Source organism: Mastomys coucha, unplaced genomic scaffold (genome assembly GCF_008632895.1).
Source record: "Mastomys coucha isolate ucsf_1 unplaced genomic scaffold, UCSF_Mcou_1 pScaffold15, whole genome shotgun sequence".
Lineage (NCBI taxonomy): Eukaryota > Metazoa > Chordata > Mammalia > Rodentia > Muridae > Mastomys > Mastomys coucha.
In genome coordinates, this window is record NW_022196897.1 from 94,198,250 (window position 1) to 94,214,831 (window position 16,582).

At 37.0% G+C, this 16,582-nt stretch overlaps 1 pseudogene; it reads right to left on the reverse strand.

The window, feature by feature from the left end:
* Positions 1–13,837: 13,837 nt before the first annotated feature.
* LOC116092275 lies at positions 13,838–14,837 on the reverse strand (annotated as a pseudogene).
* Between the last annotated feature and the right edge of the window lie 1,745 nt (positions 14,838–16,582).

The window sequence follows — 16,582 nt, forward strand, 5'->3', positions numbered from 1 at the left end:
TGTGTATTTCTAGAGAATTGCCATGGACGTTCCAGTACTACCACTGTCCTCCCATGTGTTGAGCAGTGGACCATTTATATATGTATATATATATACATATATATGTGTGTGTGTGTATATATACGCAGATCTATATTTACATGTGCATCTATACAGGTGTGTGTGTGTGTGTGTGTGTGTAGCCTAGAGTACATTCAAATATCACCTGATGCCAGTAAGGTGTGACAACCAAACACTTGAACAGATAGACATTGTTGTTCTTTCACATTGTTTCTTCTCTACATTCTACTCCTGGCTAGGAGGCAAAGGGAGTATTACACAGTACACTTTAGCCTTAGCCACAGCAGAGAATTCTCTCCCACTCTCCTTTATTAGAAAGACTCAATTTAGCAATCCTCCTCCCTCCTGCTGTGCTCACTGCTCCCTCCTCGTCTCATAAGCCATATGCTTTTAATCATGCCCCCCACGATTCTCTTCTTGCAATGTCCTGAACAAGTTAAACTTAAGAAACAGAAACCTAAGGACTTAAGAGATGCATGATAATGGTGGCACCCAGCACCTAGGTAAGATTTGCCAAGATTTCTTGGTATGGAACAAGAAATCGTTGTACCCATAGAATTGCTAAACCTGAACCCACACACTTCTAGAGAGAGAGAGAGAAGATTCCTCATGATTTAGAGTTTTTATTCTTAGGTCTCTGAAAATCTATTCTAGAAGGTTCTCTTAGAATCTAATTTAGAAATGAATATTGCCTGATTGAGAGCTATCATTCCTCCTATCATATCATTTGATCCTAATATCTATGCAATCTCAGATACATATTACAAATTATTAAATGACATAATACTATGTCGGTTTCCTTGGAGACAGTTCTAGCTGCAACCACTTCAGCCAAACATGCCACTGGCTCCAAGGATATAAATCTAATGGCTTTTGTTTAGCCAGAGAGATCTACTTCAACATTATTGTCCAGTACTTCTGTGATGTAAGTGTGGGACTCATTGTGTAGAAACTTGTATTTACATAATTATTTGAGGACAAAAATATGGTTTATAGCATTGCTTAAGAAATTGCATGGTCTAATTTAAAAAAAAATAGTGGCCACGCAGAATTTGCTACTTTGTAAATCTCAGACTTCACTTCATTTACTGTAGTTGACAGATGGAGGACTTGAACACTAAGGACATCAAAAATTATCAGGTATTCACAGAATATTAACATCAAGCCAGGTTTTCTTATTTATAGTAAATTTCATCAGTGGGGGAAAAGATATTTATAATGCTAGAAGCAAAATTCTTTCCTAGACATTTTCATTTATTATTATTTATATGTGTTTGTATGTATATACATGCAGGCATGGGTGCCACGGTGTATGTGTGGCAGCCTAGCGCAAACTTGAGAGTTCAATTCCTCTATTTAGCATAGGCTCTAGGAATATAGCATTGAATTTGTCATCAAGCTTCTGTTGCTAGCACTTTCACCACATGATCTATCTGCATGTTCATAGAAATATCTTTCAGTATGACCAATAACATATATAACACTCCTTACTTATTTTATAGATGAATTCACCTAAAATACTAGCTACTATTATTCTAATATTTTAGATGTTCATTCAACCTTGGAAATCATTCATCCCAAATAATTCTCTACTGCAAACTACTCAGACAGCACATAAGGTGCACACTGTGGATAGAACTCAAAATGTTCATCCAGGTCCCACAGTGGATTGTCAAAACCAGAAGATTCATGTTTAAATGTTAGTCTGAAACATTCATTAACTCAGAATATTAGCAGACACCAAGTAGGTATAAGACTTTGGAAACGTACAAAATTCAATGCTGAGAAGAACAGGAGAGATCTGAAACAGTATAGAACTTATATTCCAGAAAAGAAGATATATACAAATGTAAATTACAGGTGGTTGATTTATTACAATTGAGCTATACTAGCTCTGTGGTGTTTAGCATACTTGCCTCTCTAATAGAACTAATGTGATTATTGTGGGAATGAATGCATTTGATCAAGTAAACACAGCATTTCATCCTCTTAGGTTTTATATCATCTCCACATTCCCAATCCCTACCTGATATTCCAGTGACCACATTTAGTGTATAATATTTCACATAAAGACATTTAATGTCCTAAAATAAATGGTATTTTGTCTGACTCCAGTGTGAGTGAGGTCGCCAGGATGTGTTCTCCCTTTTCCTGAGCTTCTCTATTCTTATGAATGCTACAGAAACACTTTCATGTATTAGCTCTCTAAATGGGTGTTGCCTAAGTTTTACTGGTTTTCCTCCCCAGTTCTAAGAAGTCTGTGTCCTTTGACAAGTGAAATCATGAGACGAAGAGTGACCTAAAATGATTGCTTTTCCATTTAAACAGAGAAGGATGTTTCTTTTTCTTGACTGCTTGGAGGTGTGGCGTAGTGCAATGCTCCAGGAGGTTCTTTTCTTCTATCCTGACCTAAAAGGCCAGGACTCTCTGAAGTTAAATTGTATCCACACTGTGTCTCAGCAGACAAGTGGAAGTACAGCTGTCCATAGCTCATTCACCTTTAACAACTCCACATCTCCGTTATTCAGTTTGCTCCACCTTGACCCCGCCTTGCTACATGGTTCCCTTTATGAAATCTGTGCCCTGAAAAGCCCCTGAATTGTCTTCCTACTGTTAAAGGATCAAGCTGAACTTTGATTAACTTTCTAATCCCAGCTCCCACTTACACCCACAGCATGGCTCAGGGCTAGCACTTAATTATTCCAAGCCTATTTTTTTTTTTTTTTTTACACAGTAAAAGGGGTAAATGCTTAATTGGAAGAACAAGTATGGGATGAAATAACATGCCATAAAGCATATCTCTCAGGCCACATATAGCAGGTATTCCAAATTGTTATTCATTTGTCTTCTTCCAACGTGGCACCTACCCTATGTTGGGGGCTTTTGGGAAACATTCTGTAAAATCTTGATTTCTACACAAGGACTTAATAGTTGCTGTACATATGAGACAATGCAGTCATTGGATGCTAAGACCTGAGACTATGATCTTGGTGTCAGATTTAATCAGCCAACATGGAGAGGATTTTGAGACAGAACAGCTGAGTATAACCAGCCAGCCAGAGCTCAGAAATAACTAGAAAGAGTGAACTTATTCAGTAGGAAGTCTCAGGGGCTAACAATGTTCTATGCCTAGACAAAACTGGATGGAGGCTACCAGCTTCCTGGACTAGGTCTAGGTGAGCAGACTGAGGCACTAAGCCTCAGAGATGACAATTACTTCCAGTGAATATAAGTAGCTTTTACACAGAGAGTTCTCAAAATCAACCCCCGAGAGGATTAAAGGATGTATAGCAAACTCTAAAAGAAGTTATTTCACAGTAACTATGTTCTACAGCTCAGGAATACAGTCTAAATAAGCAAGATAATAGGCACATAGGAAAGATTCCAGAAAGATTTCAAATGTGAAACTCATTATTGTCATATTCCTATAGCATTGAGATATCCTTATTCTTCCAGAAATCATATGCGGCAATGCTCACAGAACACTGGTAACTGGATTAGTTCCTAAACCTCAGTACTCAGTGTTCAAATCTGGACTGTACCATATAAGTAGGATAGATTGCATTCATGGCCAGTCTCAGCCTCTTGCTTTCCTAGAGGCAGACTGATACTGTGTAGACAAAAACCTGGGCCTAAGAACTTTGGATGCTATCTGATGACACTTTAAATAATAGTGTGAGACATTGTAGTTCATGGTCACTACAAGGCATGGCACTCTAAGTCCTGGGATCTTAACTTTCAAAAACCAAGAGCCAAAGTTAGACTTCACTTTGAATAGAGATACATTCTTTGCTATGAAGAATGATAATGACATTTTATACTAAGATCTGTTACACCTAAAGCTCTATTTAATCACCTCCTAGACTTCTTTATTTCTTCTCTCTTCTCCTATTGAGTTCAACCCCTGCTTGATGTATCATTTTCCTTAACTACATTGCCTTCTACTGATTGGTAATTTTTATCTATCTCTAATGATATTTTTTCAACCTACGGGCTAACACTTTGTTTCAACAAATATTTGTTATGTGTACAGCATTCTAGAAGAAAAATAAGAAATGACTAACACATTAATCTCTGGCTTAAGGGAGCTTAACATATAGTAGGGCAGATGGATTTCTTTCATTCATTTAAGCAATGAATATTTATGAAATGCCTACTCTGCACCAGGACCTATGCTAGTTGTCAGGATATATAATTATTGAGAATTAATGAGAGAAAAATATAAGACATAAGGATAATACATGAATAATATGAATGAGACAAAATTCTACTGGGTATTAGTATGACCTTAAGGAGCTAAGCATAAGCAGAGTCCAGTATTTCAGGATTGTCAACTACTCATCCTAGGATGTTTTTATTTAATTTAATTTTATTTATTTTGTGTATAGGTGTTTTGTCTGCATGTCTGTGTACTGTATTCATGTCTGGTGTCCAGATACCTCTGGCACCAAGTTTTCAAAACTGGAGGTACAGATGATTATAAGTCACCATGTGGATGCAAGAAATCAAAATTCTCTAAAGGAGCAGCCAGTGTTTTTAATTATTGACCAATCTCTCTAACCCCACGATTATTTTTTAAATTATCATTCATATCATTAATGTATGTATTTTACTGGATCATTTTAAAATGTTTATATACTTAGTATATTTCAACCTGTAATTTCAGTTGTTATTATCTAAAACTAAGAAATTTATGAAAAGCAAGTCATTAGAGAATATTTTAGAACTACTATGGACATGTCTTTCTTGAGTAATAAGCCATAGATACTACTAAAGTCCTATAACTAGAATGGACTTTGGAGTTCACTGAAATGGTAAAATGAAGGATTACCTGTTCAGATGTTGGTTATTATTTATTTATTTGTTTATTGATTTATCAAGTTCTTTGTTTTATTATTTAAAGATAGGATATTACTTTGTAACCCATGCTGGCCTTCATCTGTAGACAACTCTTCTTCCTCGGCCTCCCAAACTGTGGGATTATAGATATGAGGCATCATAGCTAGCTTTTCAGGTTATCAATATGAGGCATCATACCTGGCTATAAGGAAGATCTCCACAAGACCAGCAGGAACAAAGACTTAGGATTGAATGGATTAGGAGGTTCAAAGGTCAGTGAAGAGATTGTTGAAATGCTGTTTCCCAGAAAACATTAATGTATGAATTAGAGCCAGAACTGAAGAATAGAGTTGAAAAAGAGGCAATGTTCATTTACTAATTTGGAGATTTGAAGAATATACCTGAAGACTAACAAGACATCTTATCAGGTAAAGAGGCTTGCTATGCATTTTGAGAAATCAGAGTGTGATCCTTGGTATCTGTCTAAGAGTGAAAGGACAAAAGCAACTACCCAGAATTTTCTTCTAATCTCAGAATATGTGAAACAGTACTAACAGATATGCATACTCACACATGAAAAGATATATGCAGACATACTGACGGTAATAACAATACATATTTTTTTGAAAAAGAATTGAGAAAGGAAAACCTAAGATAACTGTTGGGTTAGTTCACCTTGCCACTCTTTGCTGACTTCATAGAGAAAAGTACACCCAAGAACTTATAGTGGTGTTCTGGCAGATTCTTGCCTCTTCTGTGGACTCAGGCCAACTGGAAAAGCCTCACAGTTTCTTCTGGATGGACTGCCATTGCCGATTCATGAATGGTGTTTGGGAGTAGATGAAGCTTCCAAGGCTAAGTCATGTGAACTGAGCTGCTGATACCCTGACAAGACAGACTGGATTTGCCTCAAAGAACTATTTCTAAACAGGTCCACATCCTCCCTTGCCCTATTAGCCTTTCCTTTCCACTTTCACCAGTAGGTGGTAGGCTAAAAGGGAGGTTAAAACATTTAAGTACAAATATTAAAGTAGGCTTTGAAAATATAAATCTACAAGACAGGATCTCACAGAATAGATCAGTCTTATCTGGGAATCTTTTCACTAAAATTGCTAAGCCTTAGTTCAAGAAGGAATTGTCATGTGCATCATAGTGACAGTTTTGAAAGAAGTTGAGTTTCATTAGATTCTTTGACCCTTCACTACATAAAAATTTAAATGGACAATCTTATATCATCATTTCATATGTACAAAATATTTTTTGAGATAAGGTCCCTCTATACAGTCCCGATTATCTTAACACTCTCTATGTAGGCCAGGCTGCCTTGATTTTATATAAATCTGCCTGCCTCTGCCTTCCAATTGCGAAAACTAAGCCCAATCTGTACAGTTTTTAATCTCTACAATAAAAGGTTTTTTTTGGAGAGAGTAATACAAGGTATCAAGTCAGGGGCCTTTTACATACTAAATATTCTAACACTCTTTTATATATCCCATCTTCACCTAAAATTTAATTAAGATAATAAAACTTATCACTTTACATTGATAACTTCTTTTCCTCATCTTTCATGTTGAATTTTTTTTGAGAATTTCAGTCCAGATTTTCCTTTATCTGAGTCAAGTTCACTAGCATTCTAGAGTTCAAATTTCCACATTTCCAAAATGGGCTGATAATATTAATACCTACGACATGTGGTAAAGATTCAGTTTTTAGGTGAAGTTGGGAAGTAACCTTCTGTTGAATAAAAATTTCTTTTGAATTGAATAATTTAAGCAGCAATGGAAAAAATGTAAGAAGACCACAATGGAAAAGCAGTTGTTTAATATGTCTCATCCAATCTACCTTCCAAAAGGCAAAGCCATCTAGCAACTGTATCAAGGCATCTGAAAAGGAAGCAGATGTGTTTCCGATTAACTCCACGTTTTCTCCATTGTTGACGAGAACAACGGTCTACATCTCTAATTCATGTGCATGCTCAAATGGGCTTTATCCTTCCTCTCTCACCCACTGGCCTCCATGGTTTAAATCTGGTTGTGATTTGTGTGTGTCATTTTAGTGCCTTGCTGGTAAGGAATTGTCTAATGTAGAAAAAGGTTATACTCTCCTAGAACAAAATGAGTGCACCCAGCACAACTTAATCATGTGTTTTCAACATCAGAAAATGTCAATGACAGAGTTCCAAGGGCCCCTGGAAATGACAAAAGGAAAATATCAGCCTTCCCAGCAAGAAGAATGTGGTTTCTATTTGCACGCTTCTCTCAATAGATCTAAGACTTCAATACTAGAGAACATAATTTATTTATTCTTAGTTGCCAGATAACTTGTGCTGGATGCTTCCCACTCAGTCTTTTGATCTGTTTTCTACTCTCTACAACTGACATCGGTAGACCATAATAACATGATCTCTCACAATCTGATCCAGCCTTTTTCTAGACCAGCCAATGTGACCCTGCATCAAAGGCTTCAAAAGAGTTTTCTAAGTGGTCCAAGTTTTATTCTCCTAGATCCTTCTGGAAGGTTCAGGTAGCTGAATATTTCTTCCTAACACTTTCTTCCTAAGTTGTTTTTCCTTGCTGGTTTTCGATAGACACTCAAACTTCTCCTCTTCAGGCCTAGAAGAACTATCTGAGCCCTGACCAGCTATTGACTACTGGGTAATAGATAAATGAAAATCAAAGAACACAGAGAAATCCAGCACATAGAAGCCACACAACCAACCTTTGAACATAGTCAGCCTTCCCAGAGAATTTAAGATCTGTAAGCACTGCACTACACAGTTAATGGTAACTTCAGATAAAGGCATTTGGTAAGGAAAGTTCTCATCTGTCTCATGCTTAGAAGCATAGTTTTAAATCTTCAACAAGATATGTTGACAATGCAGAAAAATGTATATATTAGAACTGTCTTTTGTAATTTCCTAGAAGCCAAAATACCTGAATTAAATTTAGATTTCATAGTTTCTGTTTTTCCTAGTTATTGGTGATAAATATTGTCAGCATTGTGGATTAAAAACATACTCTAAGAGTAGAAGAGAGTACATGGGCATAGAATACTAAAGAAAATGTCATAATGTAAAGTTCTACCTCAGGTATGCATACTCTGGAACTTGGCAGGTTCTAGAAAGAAAATAATTATAAAAATGTGAATTTATCTATAAAAAAAGGATGTTCACCTGTGGCAATTACCAAAAAGACAAATGAAACAATTGAAAGGTATAACAAAGGAAAGGGAATAATTTTGTACCTGGAAAATGTATAGTAAGCAGAAATTACAAGGAACATATGCATATATATATAATTAAATGTTCATGATTTTCTTATTTTCTAAGTGGTTATTTTAATGAGCATATATAGCATAATGACTTGCTAAAAAAATTAAACATATGTGCAAGATAATTTTGAGACTCTGAAAGTATGTGTAACAAATACCATCTCCAGGCTATAGCATTGTAAATGTATGATTTTCAAACTTGCTCCACTCCCACAGCAGTCTTAAAATCAACATCAACTTTTCCAGTATTATTCCACTTTAAAATTATTTTTTTTAAAAAAATACTGGTTGCCTTAATAAAAATTCCTGTTAAATTTTCCTCCACTGAATCCAATAACAGGTGTTTATACTTTTGTTTATTGAGATATGTTTACTCCTAAAAGGTACATCTAGTTCTGCAAAAATCAAATACAATATTTATCTACTGTAGTTCTAAAGCCATGAAATTCTCTTCCATTCAACTTTTCATGACACAGTTTTCATATTTTTTTTATTTGTGGCTCAATTAAAACTTGATATAGGAGAGGTGACTATTTGTTTATGGCACAAATTATGAAGCAAATGCATAAAAATTAAAAAAAAAAAGCCTCACTACCTGAATACCTGTTTTGTTGTTTCCTAAAAGGAGTTATTTATTCTTTTCTAAGCTCAAATGAGTTTAATATATTTAATATGGTAAAATATAGTGACAAAAATGATATATTGGAAGGCATTCAGTAGATTTTAAAATTATGTAGATAATAATCAGATGGAGAGGAAGCTAATTCTTTGCTTCCCTTTGTCACAAACCCATGTGAGACTTTGAAGCCACTGGATCTTCATGCTTACATTGTTCAACATCCTTACAGCAGGGGGAGGGGGCATGTTGTAAATATTGCTGAGGACACTGAGTTAATTCTGATTCTATTGCCTGTTTGTGGTTTGTGAGAGCCTCTTGTAGATCTCTGGAGAATGATAGAGAAATTTTGCTCATAGAAATTGGCAGGAAACATAAAACTGATTTTGGTGCTGATAAGCTGATGGAATCATGGCTGTGAAGAAAGACTGTCTTAGCATCTTCTGAATCACTTCCCTGCAAGAGAGCAAAGATGGTGAGTACAGAGACTCTGCTGTGACTGTTTACCTAGAAACTGACCCAGGGTTGATCTCCAAGGAGCTTGTGGGGAGAACCATGCCTGAAGGCTCAGCTGCTTTTGTCTTCCCAAAAGACCCTGACTCCCCCTTGCCTCCTTCACATTGGAGAGCCCAATGGTGAACTGAATACCAGCTTGCACTCTAAATCGATTTAAGGTAGAAGGAAAACATGTGCATGATGAAAGAGGCGAAAGGGGACTTCTGACCCAAGAGCATGTTACTGACAGAAAATAAGATTGGAGGGTAAAAATGCACTTTTCTCATAATATGATATATATATATATATATATATATATATATATATATATATATATATATAAAATGTTCACATACAAACTAAAACAAAGAATACCAGTGAGGAAAATTATCTAGTTGCCAGTTGTTTCAGCCCAGTCTTGTGTAAAGATCGACTAAGATCAATTGTAGAAGAAGGGAACAATAAAGGAATGAATGACTCTATACCTCTACTCATTTTCATTGCTGAAGAGAATCTTTTAGTTTTCTTATTCTCCATCCCCTCTTTCTCATTTCTTTCTTCTTCCTTCTCTTCCCTCTCACAATATAAATAGTGCGCGCGCACACACACACACACACACACACACATACACACACACATATATATATGTATATGTATACATATATACAGTAAATATATGTGGTTTTTAATATATATATACAAGTCTGTATTAGGTATGGTATGAGATATGCAAATAGATTTTTATACCAACCCATGTAATAGAAACAATTTATTCTCCATTTTCTTAGTTAGGAAGCAAAAATTGATGTAGGTTAAGTGACTTCTCAAGGTCACAAATCTAATTAGTGAAAAAGCTTGGGCCTTTGGTCCTTGACAGTCAGATTTGGAGGATAGGAAAATTTCTTTTTTTCTTTTTCCTTATTTTGTTTTTCCATTTTTTCCTCCAGCTTAGAACATCCGGCCCAGGATGAGTAAGCAGACACCAAGGTACTTTTTTAAATTCCTAAAGATATAACTTGGATGCTTCTAAGGATCAGCCAGCTTTTCCTTTACAGCTTTCTATCCTGGCCACTGGCAAAGCAGCATTATCATCCTATGAGTCATCATGCTAATAAAGATATCTGATTCGAAGGTAACCCTTCTTCACTATCTACTGTGGCTAGCCCTCTCCTTCCCTTCCCAACTTTTCCAACTCCTAACAGGACCCACTGTCTAAGGGCAAAATGTCACCGAAGCCAGTTGCATGAAGTGAGGAGACTATTATACTAAGATCCTAAAATATTGCAAAGCCATGACTATGAAAGGGTCCTCACAGAGCTTCTCAAGAGGACTGACACGGCTGGCTGTCTTAGTCATGGTAAAAATGTATGAAGGAATACAACTGTATGCTAGAGACTGCAAAGAGTTCATCCACCCAAAGCAACTAGGAGTGGTCAGGGAATGAGAGGAGGTGTGGTCATATACATAGGCATTATTTTTCTGTTATGTCAAGTTCTCAGAGCAATTTTTATCTTGATTTGCGAATTAATTTATTTTTCTGCATTCTGTATATTTCTTTTTATATCTATATCTTCAAGTTTTAGAATTATTTATCAAAAAGATGACACACAGGTCATATCCCAGAGCTTTGAACAGAGGATATATTTGTAAGTCTTTGCTTGCTGAAAGGTTAAGCTGAATATGAATAGGAGGTCAGTGAGGAGTTTTGAATAATTTTACCTCTGGGGCATTCTTTCCTACAGGAAATCATGGCTCTTTGTGACTTTTCTCACTCTAAAATACTTGCACAAGATGAGACTAATTCTCACCTACACTGGTCCCAGGTAAAAATATGTCAGCCAAGCCTTGACTGTGATGGTAGCTACTTCCTAGGAAAGACAAAAGCCAGACCAATCAGAGCTTTCCAGACAGGACAGCAGCCAAACAAGAAGAGTTGTTCTTTCTTCATTCTGAATTCAGTTGCTGTAAAACCTAAATAACTTTGAAGTGTCATGAGGTCTTCTGAGAAGTAATGGGACAAAGAGAGGGAAGGGGAAAGAGGAAGGAAAGGAGAAGGAGGGGGAAGGGAGAGGGAGAGAGAGAGACAGAGACAGAGAAATACAGAGAAAGACAGAGAGAGAGAGAGAGAGAGAGACAGAGACAGAGACAGAGACAGAGACAGAAAGAGAGAGACAGAGAGACAGAGACAGAGAGAGAGAGAGAGAGAGAGAGAGAGAGAGAACACATGCCTTGCAAAAGTCTGTAAAAACTTGAATTTGACTACATGTAAAAAGCACCATTTTCCTGCTCAGTTTTAAGTCAATAAATTTCTGTTTAATTTCTGCTGGTCTTTCTCTAGTGACAGAGAATTGGCCAGGCTTATAAACCATGCTATTTCCAAAACTACTTTTCCATATTTTGGATTCTGCCATTCTTTACAGAGGGAAGTAGGATGGTCTGAGTTGGCTTGTGGCAACTCAGTGTAAACATACTATCGAGTGAAGGTTAAGAGACTTATGTTTGGAAAAATATATATTAATGAGAACTTTTTAGGCCTTAAATCTATTTTCCTAGTAATGGGAAGATCTGTACTTGGTGGAATGAATACTAACAGTGTCATTAGAAGACAGAGTCTTTATTATCTACCTCTCTGTCTGTCATCTTGATTATTGTCTCATCAAAGTTTTTACATCTCACTGTATAGCTGATGAATAATATGTACTTTACAAGTAGTTTTAGAATTTTAAAAATTATGTATGAATATGATTGTCAGACATAAAATGTCTTCTAGATATCTCTTTATTTGTGACATTTATAGACAAATAAAGAGAAAAATAGACTACATATGTATATGGTCTATTTTCTATATATATGTACATATATATATATACATATATATATATATACACACGCATATATATGTATATATAATATGTACATGATGCCAGGAAGACAAAGAGTAAAGTTGAAGGGTCACTTTAATTAGTGTGGTTGTGGAAGGCATCACTTAGGAAATAGTCCTGACAGAGACCTAAACGAATTGAAGCAATAAGCCATATGATCTATTTGAGATAAACATTCTAGACAAAGAAGATTGCCACTAAAATGTGTGAGGAACACTGAAGTAGCCATGGGATTTATAGCAGGAAAAACATGGGAGAAAGTGGTGAGGATGGCCACATTTGCTTGATAGTGTAACTGCAGACTTCTCTGTTGATTGCTACACAAAACTCTAAGCTTAAGGCCGTAAGGGCAGATCTATATTCATGCTCTCAGTGCCTGGCATATTACTAACAGATAGTAGAGGCTAAAATGTTCCGTCAGCAATTATAATGAATTATGCATGTGTGACTGAGTTACTGGGTTCTCAGCAAATGCTCATCAGATTTGCATCTGAATAATATATTTGAGTTGGGCCATATGTGACATGTTTAAACACTACAGGAGCTATGTACATTGTAGGAATGGTGTGCATGCTGGGATCTTTGGGTTTGCACTGTGTCTTCTCTCTGTGCTGGAGGGCAAACCCAGAACTTCATTGGTAGGCATGCTTGTGATCACAGGGCTACAAATAGTCCTCGTCTGGAGTGTGTTTGTTACTGTTTGCTTTGTTTTGTTTTGCTTTGCTTGGCTTGGCTTGGATCTGCTCTGCTCTGCTCTGCTCTGCTCTGCTCTGCTTTGCTTTGCTTTGATGGTGAATTTTTTTTCTTTCTTTTCCTTTTCATCTTTTAGTTCTTTTTAGTCAAATGAGGTAACTTCTATGAATGGTTGTGGGATGGTAAAAAAAAAATCCTGTTGGATGTATTTTTGTATAAGGCATCCGATTAGTTAATGCAATAAATGTACTACAAAAATTATTTCATGACTTCTTTTCTGAGCTTTAAATTCTAATGTTTGAACCCAGTTACCTCAGTTAGCATTCCTTTGCTCTTGTATATTTGCTTTATGTTCTTGTTTTATAACTAGTGCTGAAATATTCACAATTATTTATACTTTTACAATATTTTACTACTTTAGAACTTCCCCTCAAGTTTTTTTTAACAGTAGCGCATTCTGCTTTAATACCCCAAATATCTGTGCATATGGGAGGTGCAAAATAACACAGAGATCTGAAGACAAGGACATCTCACTCGAAGAAAATCTGGTTAGAGAGAAGGCACCAGAAACCGTATTCTGTTGGATTACTCATAAATGGTAAATGGACAGACTTTCACAGTGAAACAGAAACTTCGATATCATTTTACAGGCACATCCTGTGGACAGAAGATGGCCTTGTTGCTGACCCTCTGCCTCCACATCTTTATAGTCCAGTGTTCTGTACCTGATGCAGGGAAACAAGGGCCCACACAGCAGCAATTCAATAGTGCAAGAGAAGGAACAGACATAGATGCGAGCCCTCAGGTCTGCTTTCCTTCTCCCCCCCCCCCACAGTGACAATTGCCTCACAAATGGCTGCTTAACAAGTAGGAAGTGAAAAATCAAGACCAAGTCCTAAAAGGCCCAGGCGAATACACTGTTTCCATGATATTCAATCAAGTGGCATCCTGGGGGAAGGACATGCCACATATGGCCATCTTTCTAGGTGATGACAGTGGGCTCAGTGTGGTCCCATTCTCTCCCAGAGCTGGGACACTTTCAGAGCAATGGAGATCAGGGGCGTCAGCATGACCTGGGGTTCCTTGTTGATCTTGGCAATATCCTTGTAACTACCAATATATAGCCAGATGGTAGGCCCTGCACTACCAGTGCTACTCAGTCTGAAGATGATACAAGAACCATCTGCAAAAATAAGCTGCAAGACCTGATTTTTTGAAATGCTTCCATCTACTGGGTCACTATACTCAAAGTTATCAGCCTTTTCCGCAGGGTAGAGTTTATGGTTTGCAGAGAACTATTTCCCCACAAAGGAGTGGTCCAGGATCAGGGCCTCCAGGTCCTTCATCATTTTGCTTGTACCCTCAACTTCCATCTCCTCATAGTCATACCTGGGAAAGAAGTCCTGACCAAACTTCTGCCAGTAGTCTTTGAAGATGTCCTCCACACTGTTTGTGGGTGGCTAAAATTGAGAGCCAGGCCAGGAGAGCCCACAGTCCATCTTTCTCTCAGATGGGTCTGAACCAGTCCCAAGGTTCTCCTCTCCACAGAGGGACAGCTTGCTTGTATCTATCAAATTCCCAAAAATCTTCCAGCTAGTTGGGGTCTCATACAAAGCAAACTTTGTGGCATTTGCTACCTGGTTCAGAGCACCACTTGTGGGTATGCTTTGTGCAAAGCCACGGATCCTGGTCTGCTGGAAATATGGAATGCTGAAGATGTTGGCAGCAATGGCGGCCACAGAGTCAGAAGGGTTCACAAAGAACCCGTTCTTGCCCAGAATCGTGTTCCAATCCCTAACACCATCTAAGACAGCCCCCAAATCATGTTCTTCTGACTTCATAGTCTCTACCAAGTTAGCAGCATAGGTGAGGTTGGGGTCAGGGTGGTGGCCTCCAAAGTCATCCAAGGGAACACAGTTCATAGTTGAGTTTGCAGGGGCACCAAGTTCTTCACAGAAGATCTTCTTTACATACGGTCCCATGAGATTTTTATATTCACACAAAATCTGTTTCAAATAGAATTATCAGCATTTGGGGAAATATAAGAATTATGCTTCACAAATGCTTCTAAAATGTATGACAAAATAAATTGAAGTGGAACAAAAGAAAAATATTGAAACTACAGTCATGAAAATGTATTTATTTTCAGGACTGTGAATAAATGAAATATGGAATCTGTAACACTGAATAGACATCAATGATAAGATTATCATTGATAAAACCTAAGCAAATGAAAAGTTGACAAGATGTAAAATATGATGTTTATTTCCTAGTCTTACATAGCTTTAAGCTATTTAAATAATATGCTTAAAGATAATGAGTTATTTATTAACTGAAGCAGATGAGCATTTAACTTATTTTAAAACTTCTGTGATAAGAAATAAAATAGCACCAATTAAATCAGCAAGTGAGGTAAAATACTATATATATATATATATATATATACATACATACATATTTATGTATGTATATACATACATATACACACACATACACATATACATGAACACCTACACTGGTGACCCCTTGTAGCCCAATGAGTAAGACATCTGCCTTCAGAAAAGGAATGTATAGCCATTGGTCATTATAAAAATTATAAAAATTAAGTAGGTAAGTTTGAAAATTAGAAGATCTATCTTTAATGTCCATGGCTCTTTCTACCACTGAAGGCCACATGGATATCTGTAATCTATGCTGCATCCTGAAGCCATGGTAATGTCCAGGAGCCATAAGGCCTTTTGGGAGCCATACTGATAGGAGTGGCCTATGCTGCCACCTGAGGTCATAGTGATGTCTGTGGTCTGTTTAACATCAAGGGTCTGAGTCTGTGGGCCTACTGCAGCCAGGGACTATGTTCATTGTCTGTGCTGCCACCTAAGACCATGTGGAAGCCTATGATCTATGCTCCCACTGACTATAAAGAGCAAAAAAGCCACTTTGGCATTGCTATCCAAAACTGCAAATGCACAACTGAGAAAGAGGGACAGAGAAGGTTTCTGTGAAAACCTCTACCCTCATTCCAAGTGGCAATACCCCCCAAAGTAACAGCCTAAACAGAAAAGCATTGAACTCCTAAAAAGTGTGACACGGCTGTAGTGTGACACACTACACAATTGATGGCTTCTGGAGAGGGTGCGGGAGAGGAAAGTCTCAGATCTATTTAAGGAGCAGGCCACAGTGAGTCTGATCATGTCTCAGTGAGTAGAAAGATAACACAAATTAGACATTTTTAATATCAATTTTAACTTTTTGGGGGGAGAGGAGATCAGAAAGGTGGGGTGTGTACATGGAAGAACTGGGAAATGAGTTTGATTGAAGTGCATGATATGAAATTCCCAAAGAACCAATAAGTATGTTGTGTTTTTTTAAAAGATCTGATTTTAGTGTATAAAATTATGATTAAAATCTAATAAAACACAATTTTTGAGATAGGTTCTCCCATATCCTTGACTGTCCTGTGCAGTCGAGGATGACCTTAAATTTTGGATCTTCCTGCCTCTACGCCAACATGCCTGGCATGTATGGTACTAGCTTTATGACCCAGGGATTTGTTCGTGTTAGGCAGCTATATCCTCAACTCTAAAAACACAGTCCTTAGAGTTCCTCAGAAAATAAAGCATAAACATAATATAGCTTATAAAAATCTATATTATAAAATATAAGACCAGAAACACCAGACATACAAATAATAGTAGTGGGTTCTCTTAACTTAGCTATTAAGAAAGAA